Here is a 9076-nt window from a genome sequence, read left to right as displayed (position 1 = left end):
TTCTTCTACCAACTCGTAGGAGATGGCACCAGAGGAAGCCTGTTGCTCCTCCTCACCCTGCCCTATTGCCTCCCTGGTGGCCACAATTTATTGTGCATTTACTGTGTGCCAGGAGTTGTGCTGAGCTCTTTACACATACTTTCCATTTAATTCACTTACCACATTCTCAGGAGTTAGGCATCCTTCTGGTTTTACACATAAGAAAAATGGGGCACAGAGGTATTAAAAGCCTCATAATGGCAGTGCCAGGATTCAAATCCAAGCCCACCTGTCTCCAAAGCCCAGCCTGGGAAACTGCTAGATAGGTGGGATAAGCCAGTATGGATGAAGACCTGTGGTTTGGGCCTTGTTTAGGCCTGAAGATCAAGACTAACTAGACCGCAGTGGAGCCTGAGGTCCAGAGAATGGAGGACACTAAAGATGCTTTTGTTTGTTCATTCATTCCTCAACACAGGTTTATTAAGTCCCTGCTACATGCCAGACACCTTGTAGATCCTGGGGGGATAGTGGTCAAACAAGAGAGACAGAACACCGCACCCTCAATCGGGGGAGACTAACAAGCCAGTCAAATGTGTGATATGTCAGGTGATGTATGTTCTAAGGGGAAAAATGCAGGCTGGGGAGTGGTGGAGAGAGTCACATAGAGCTATATGTGGACTCAGGCCTAGGAGATAAGGGAAGGGATGACTCAGGGGCCTGAGCTTCTTGGAGTGACTGATGTATATGGAGATAAAGGCCCTAAGGAGATGGGTCCTGATGCTCTCAGGGAAAATAATGATGGTGGGGGGAGTCTGTGGTGGGGGAGGAAGGAGGGATTGCCAGGAACAGTTGGAGTTCCAGGGGTCTTCTTCATTGTGACAATGACAATGTGGCCGAGGGAGAGGGAGTCTTACCCAGAATACCCCCAGCTGCTGGGCTCTCTCCTTGCTCTGGAAGATGTGGGATGGAGGCAGAAAGTCCCACTCATGCGTCGTACATTTTTTGAACATCTAATGAAATACATTTCCCCAGGTGCAGTGACTCAAGCCTGTAATCCCAGCACTTTGGGAGGCTGAGGCAGGTGGGTCACCTGAGGTTGGGAGTTTGAGACCAGCCTGGCCAACATGGTGAAACCCCATCTCTACTAAAAATACAAAAATTAGCAGGGCGTGGCCTGTGATCGTAGCTATTCGGGAGCCTGAGGCAGGAGAATTGCTTGACTCTGGGAGGCGGAGGTTTCAGTGAGCCAAGATCACTCCACTTCACTCCAGCCTGGGCAACAGAGTGAGAGTCTGTCTCAAAATAAAATAAAATAAAATAAAAATAAAATAAATGCATGACATATTAAAAAAAAAAAAAAAAAAAAGGACCAGGCATGATGGCTCATGCCTGTAATCCCAGCACTTTTGGAGGCCAAGGCAGGTGGATCACCTGAGGTCAGGAGTTCGAGACCAGCCTGACCTACATGATGAAACCTCATCTGTACTAAAAATATAAAAATTAGCTGGGTGTGGTGGCAGGCGCCCGTAATCCCAGCTACTCAGGAGGCTGAGGCAGGAGAATTGCTTGAACCCAGGAGGCGGAAGTTGCAGTGAGCTGAGATAGTGCCATCGTATGTCAGCCTGGGCGACAAGAGCAAAACTCCGTCTCAAAAACAAACAAACAAACAAATAAATATATATATATATATATATATAAATTTTATTCCTCTGCCCACTGCCAGTATCCAGCCCCACTGATGAGGTTGGGGTGAGGTGGGAGGTAACTTTTTAGCACCTGGGCCCTTACGTCCAGCAGGACCATGAACAGGGACTTTCTGTGCCAGGAACAGTAGAAAATACGGCAACTGGTGTTTGCCACTATCAACGAGGAACTTGGAGTTTCGCTGAAGGAGGAAGACTGTAACTGCCCAACGGGTTTACCTTGCCCGCTGCCTCGACAGAGCCAATTGATCAAGGCAGGGAATTGCAGTAGAAAAAGAGTAATTCACGCAGAGCCGGCTGTGGGGGAGACTAGAGTCTTATTATCACTCAAATCAGTCTCCTCGAGAATTCAGGGAGCCGAATTTTTAAGCATAACTTGGTGGGGGGAAGCCAGTGAGCCAGGGGTGTTGATTGGTCAGGGATGAAATCATAGGGAGTCGAAGCTGTCTTCTTGCGCTGAGTCAGCTCCTGGATGGGGGCCGCAAGATCAGATGAGCCAGTTTCTCTATCTGGGTGGTGCCAGCTGATCCATCAAGTGCAGGGTCTGCAAAATGTCTCAAACACTGATCTCAGGAGCAGTTGAGGGAGGGTCAGAATCTTGCAGCCTCCAGCTGCGTGACTCCTAAACCATAATTTCTAATCCTGTGCCTAATGTTAGTCTAGTCCCCAGACAAGAAGGAGGTCTGCTTTGGGAAAGGGCTGTTACTATCTTTGTTTAAACTATAACTACAAACTAAGTTTCTCCCAAAGTTAGTTCAGCCTATGCCCAGGAATGAACAAAGACAGCTTGGAGGTTAGAAGCAAGATGGAGTTGGTTAAGTTAGCTTTCTTTCACTGTCTCAGTCCTAATTTTGCAAAGGTGATGGCGGTTTCAAAATGACTATCCATGAGTTTGTAAAATAATCCAGGATGCCTGTTGTTCATAGCACATAGCCTACTGTGTGTCTAAGCTGATAATCGGCTGGATTTTGGGGAGAGAAAAATGCCGAAAGAAAATGGCCTTGCCCTGCTAGAGAGTCTTCAAGTCTCCCTTTGGGTGCATAAGCAATATGGAAGGGAATGGAGAAGGAAGAGAAAGAAAAGTCACCCTGCATAATTGGGACAGGGTTGGGAACTCTTGCGGCCAATTCTTTCATGCTGCCTAGCCCCACCTGCCCTGGAGACTTCTGCTGCTTAACGGAGGCTTTCTTGTGGCTGCCCTGGAACTATGAATGGGCCTGCCTTGGATAATTTTCCCTCCAGGCACTCTCTACCTGGGGTCTGTGAACACCCTAGAAGTAGTATCCACCGTGAATTGTGTGAATAATTACACATACGTGCACACGCATGAATATATGGACCCATGCATATGTGTTCACAGCATTCTTCAAATGCCCCATAATATCTATGCCAGTTACAACTTATGACTTCTCAACTCCATATTTACCCACTAATAGCTGCTCTGTGACAATGGACAGGATTTCCATGAGCATTTCTCCTCTACGGTGAGCTTAACGTGATGCTTTCTCAGTGGCGGGTGCTGAGAGAACAGTGCAGGTGAAAGGAGCTTCTCTTCCTGGGTCTGGCTGCTGTGAGGAGATCCAGTGGTGCTCTGCTCCAGCCATGTGCCCAGAAGGTCCCAGGCAACTAGTCTTGGCCTGGTATGGTGATCACCCACTTAGTATCCTCCCAACACAGGCACCATGCAATCCATGCCTTCTGTCCATACTGGAGACCCAATCATTCTACATGCTCATACACTCAACCCAGCAGTATGGACATGGGCTGTGGAGGTTTGTTTCCTGCTTGTCCAATAATTGCAACCAGCTCTAGACCACGCAACCCAGCAAATCTCTCTGCCATGTAGGGGGATGCAATGATACCTTCTCCAACAATATCTGATCTCCAGCCTGGGGAGGGGGCCCCATTCCAAGATTGTCCTTCTTGGATACTCTTCCCCACTTGTAGGGAGAGTAGCCCTATAAGGTTCTCTTTACATCATATAGTTGCTCATTTATCATAGCTGAATAATTCTTTATATTAAACTTCCATTGCATAAACCACCTGTGGTTTCTATCTGTTGATTGGAACCAGGCTGATACAGTACTTGTGGCCCCCAAAATATTAAGATCCGCCATACCTAGTCCCAGGTAAAACAAAAATATAAAACTCTCAGCTCATTGCCTAGTACATAGAACACAATCCATCTAAGTAACTGTTGCTACCATGTGTTGAAGATGGAGGTCGCATAGGGTTGCCGCATAGGGTAGGCAGCTCTGCAGGATCGCCTTAGATGTTCCATCTTGCCTGTTTAGCTTGAGCTGCATTCTCTCTGGTATAGCAGTAAAATAACAAGTAGCTAAAGCTATCACTTATGGAGCACACACTTCATCTCAAGCAGTGGGCCATGAGTTTTGTATGCACTATTTGCCACATTTCGCAGTTGGAAAAAGGTGAGGATTAATGAAGTTGGAAACTTGCCCAAGTTTTCACAGTTGACCCTGGAAGAGCTGGAATTTGAACCCAGGTATATCCAATTCCAAAAACTAAAGTCTTCACTACCACAATATATTTCTTCGTAGCATTTATTACTGGGTCAAGCTCTGTGCTAAATGGTTCACAGTGGTTATGTAATGTGTTTCCTGTCACAGCTGTGTTTGTAAGCAGTGTTTTGTTTCTGTTTTCTAGATAAACAGACTAAATGTCTCATCCAAGGCCTCTCAATTAGTGAGAGGTGGAGGCAGGATTTGAAACTGGCCCCTGACTCCAGAGCCCACACTGCTAATGTCTAGTATACTGCTTCCCTGGCTCACATAATAGAAGTGAACTTTGGGGTGTGAATGTACCCACCCCTGGGGACTGTGATGGGTGAAACAATGGAAAGCACACGGCATTTGACTCACATGCAGTTGCTGCTGCTCCAAACAATGCCATTCATGTGTGTTAATAAAGGATACAGAGCTGGTGAGGAGAAGGGTATAGGTATAGGACGAGGTGTGCCATGTCATCATCCTAACATACCTAACCCTAACCCCAACCCTAACCCTCAGGGGCAGTAATGGCCTACAGGCACCTGCATTAGGCTGGTTTGGAGGATCCATGTTCATCACCAACCCTCCCCTAGGGAGGGGGTTCCTTGACACTCAACATCTGGATCTGCCCATGGCAGATTGAGCCACTACAGCGTCTTGCCTATACCCCAGGCTCTGATTCCACCAAACTAATTGTGCCAACCCGAGTGATTAGTCCCCTTGTGTGGGCTCATGGTTGTTCACTCATTTGGCTCTAAGACCCTAGCTGCTGATGGGGAGAGGGATATACGACACATTATGAGATCCAGAATATTTGCAGGTTGCTAAGAAAAAGCACAACTATTCCACATACTGAGGACCAAAGAGCATATTCTCCTTTAGGTCTTCATAGAGAGGCTTCATAGAGAAGCCACATCCTCAACAATATCCCTGCAACAGATAGGAATCAGTGTTCAAAACCATACTTTGCATAATGTGTATCATGCCCCTCAACCAAAGCACAAAGCATTAAAAGTCATTCTTCAAGGAGTCAGTGGGAAGCAGTCAAGCTCACAAGTCCATGACTCTGGCTAAATTGGGAATAGATTTAAGAATATTTGTCTAGAGGATTGAATACATGTACTCTGCAGGCACTTATCCACAAGTAGCATTTCTCTTAGCCAAGCTTTTGAAAAGTATAGTGTGGCTCTGAGGTTGAGATTCTACTTGAAATGCTGGAACTTTCCATTGCCAGTTAAGAGATGAGCCATATACCTTAATAACAAACTGAGCTGGGGCTTGGAATAGATCCTGTTATGAAAACTCATGCACCAGACAGAACATTCCTCTCTTTCCCTGCCACTGCCAAGTCGTGTGGAGGCGGAAGCTTGAGATTGGGCTTCACCTATAACCCACTATCATGGCCCAGGTGGACATTGCTGCTGGAGGTGTCATGGACGTTAATACTGCTTTACAAGAGGTGCTGAAGACCGCCCTCATCCATGATGGCCTAGCATGTGGAATTCGCAAAGTGCCAAAGCCTTAGACAAGCGCCAAGCCCACATTTGTGAGCTTGTATCCAACTGTGATAAGCCTATGTATGTCAAGTCAGTGGAGGCCCTTTGTGCTGAACACCAAATCAACCTAATCGAGGGTAACGACAACAAGAAACTAGGGGAATGGGAAGGCCCCTGTACAATTGACAGAGAGGGGAAAGCCTGTAAAGTGGTTGGCTGCAGCTGTGTAGTAGTTAAGGACTATGGAAGGAGTCTCAGGATGAGGATGTCATCAAAGAGTACTTCAAATGCAAGAAATGAGGAAATAAATCTTTGACTCACACATGGAAAGAAAAGAAAGAAAGAGAAAGAAAGAAAGAAAGAAAGAAAGAAAGAAAGAAAGAAAGAAAGAAAGAAAGAAAGAAAGAAAGAAAGAAAAAAGAAAGAAAGGAAGGAAGGAAAGAAAGAAAGAAAGAAAGAAAGAAAGAAAGAAAGAAAGAAAGAAAGAAAGAAAGAAAGAAAGAAAGAAGGAAAGAAGGAAAGAAAGAAAGAAAATGTTTCTGAAGAGGACAACCCACATCCCCTCCAAAGTGCATCAAGGGAGTCCCTGCAGGCAGAGCCAAGATTCTCTTCAGGGGGAAATGTGAGAGTTCCCTAACAAGGCAATGAATGGGTAACTGATTCCCCACAATTCCACATCATAAAATGCAATGGCAATAAAAATTAGCCTGGAAAAAATGTAAAGCAGGCACATAACCATATATCCTGTTTGGCTACACATATACATATGCGTGTACACACACACACACACCTGCAGCACATCTAATTTTGAGCAATAAGCCCTGTTAAAACTGGTTGTGAATTGTACACCCAAAGTAACTAAATAAGATGATTTATTGTTTATTATTATTTCCTATTAATCTCCCTAAAGTTGGAGGATTTCCATTAAAATGATTATTTCAGATCCAGATGTGGTAGCCCTTGTTTCTAGAGGTCATTAGATAGCAGTATTCATTGTCTACTAAAACTACTCCTAGTCCATGATACCCACATGAGGTTATTTGCATCCAAGAGAATGCTTGGCCTTCTGTGCTCCATTCCAGAGCAGGGTGGCAGGGCCCTACCATATGCAACAACCTGCAGGGCACAGACACTGATCCTTTGGAGCTGATGCTGGTCAGTGGCCTGCACTGTGCCTAACAGTTGTGTGGGTCAGTAGGAAAGCAAACTAATGGGCTATCTCAGTGTGGTTTCAAGTTAAAAATAAAAGAATACAGGACACATCTTTGTTTTACCCAACTGGAAATTACAAGCAGGAGAGTTCATATTTTTGCTTATATATTGTGTCAAAGGCTGGAAGAGGATCAACAAAAGTCACAAACCATTTAATATGATTTTTGGCAGGTGTTGTCACAAGATCATATAAATTATAGCAGATGACTGTGTTCCCAGCCTGTGAGCTATGCATATAGGTCAGGCTTGCAAATTATTAAGCAAAGCCATGCAAATGGACATTGCTTGCACATGCTAGAATAGGACGACTAACTCATTCTGGTTTGGCAGAGATTTCTCTTATTTTAGTACTTGTCTTAATCCATTAAGTGTTGCTATAGAAGAATACCTGAGGCTGGAGAATTTATAAAGAAAAGAGGTTTATTTGGCTCACAGTTCTGCAGGCTGGGAAGTTCAAAAAGTATGGTGTCAACATCTGCTCAGATTCTGGTGGGGGCTTTTTGTTCTATGTCATAACATGGTGGAAAAGTTCAATGGTGAGTGGACATGTGGGAAGAGACAAAACCCGAGGGGCATCCTGGCTTTACAACAACCCACTCCTGCAGAAACATTCCCATGAGAACAAAATCCAGTCTCATGAGAGAGCTGGAGCTCAACAAGTCATTCATGAGGGATCTGCCCCCATGACCCAAACACCTCCCACCAGGCACACCTCCCGACACTGCCACATTGGGGATCAAAGTTCAACATGAGTTTTGGTGGGAACAAACTCAAACCATAGTAGTACTGACTGTCCCACGTCCTGTGAAATGCCTCAGTCCCTGGCAAGCCAGGAAGGTTGATCACCCTTGCTGGTGGCCTTCCTCCCAGGTGGTGACCCCTAGCTGTGTATTCACATTTGGGGGTGAAGCACAAAACACTGACTGCAATCTCTGCGGGGGAGCAGGGCTTGTTGACTGATGGAGCTCGCCACAGAGTGTCTGAGCATCAGGTCAGCTCTTCATTGAGGAAACCAGCACACATCAGCCACTGGAGGCCCTTTGTCTGGGACGTTCCTTTTCTCCACAAATGAATCCTCCGGACCCTGGCCTGTAGATTGTAAATTAGGTTGCTCACTCTCTGGGGACTGGGGTCCCATCATTCAATATGTAGATGGTGGCTTAATCCTTGTGTTTAAACTTGATCCCTGACCTCTGAACAGAGGGACTGGCTGGAACCGCGACAGAGGAACATAAATTGTGAAGATTTCATGGACATTTATCAGTTCCCAAATAATACTCTTATAATTTCTTAGGCCTGTCTTACTTTAATCTCTTAATCCTATTATCTTCGTAAGCTGAGGATGTACATCACCTCAGGACCACTATTGTGTTAACAGTACAAATTGATTGTAAAACGTGTGTTTCAACAATATGAAACCTTGAAAAAGAACAGAATAACAGCAATTTTAGGGAACAAGGGAAGACAACCATAAGGTCTGATTGCCTGCAGGGTTGGGCAAAAAGAGCCATATTTTTCTTCTTGCAGAGAGCCTATAAACAGACATGCAAGTAGGGAAGATATCGCTAAATTATTTTCCTAGCAAGGAATATTGATATTAATAGTCTGGAAAAATAATTGCATTCCTGGGGGGAGGTCTATAAACGGCTGCTCTGGAAATGTCTGTCCTATGCAGTTGAGATAAGGACTGAGATATGCCCTGGTCTCCTGCAGTACCCTCAGGCTTACCAGGATTGGGAAACTCCAGCCTGGTAAATTCTTGGTCAGACTGGTTCTCTGCTCTCAAACCCCATTTTCTGTTAAGATGTTTATCAAGACAATACATGCACTGCTGAATATAGACCCTTATCAAGAGTTTCTGATTTTGCCCTGGTCCTGTTTCCTCAGAAGCACATGATCTGTGTTCTCCTTTTTGCCCTTTGATGCATGTGATCTTTGTGACCTACTCCCTGTTCTTACACACCCTTCCCTTTTGAAATCCTTAATAAAAACCTGCTGGTTTTGCAGCTCAGGTGGGCATCACGGTCCTACCAATATGTGATGTCACCCCCCGCAGCCCAGCTGTAAAATTCCAATCTTTGTACTCTTTCTCTTTATTTCTCAGCTGGCTGACACTTATGGAAAATAGAAAGAACCTATGTTGAAATATTGGGGGCAGGTTCCTCCGATACCTTGC

General features: G+C 45.2%; 1 pseudogene; it reads left to right on the top strand.

Moving 5' to 3' along the window:
* The first annotated feature begins 5401 nt into the window (after positions 1–5401).
* LOC107130926 (small ribosomal subunit protein eS12-like) lies at positions 5402–6033 on the top strand (annotated as a pseudogene).
* Positions 6034–9076: the final 3043 nt, after the last annotated feature.

This window comes from Macaca fascicularis, chromosome 9 (assembly GCF_037993035.2).
Source record: "Macaca fascicularis isolate 582-1 chromosome 9, T2T-MFA8v1.1".
NCBI classification, from domain to species: Eukaryota; Metazoa; Chordata; class Mammalia; order Primates; family Cercopithecidae; genus Macaca; species Macaca fascicularis.
The sequence above is the reverse complement of the archived record's forward strand: the minus strand, read 5'-3'. Positions and strand labels throughout refer to the sequence as shown.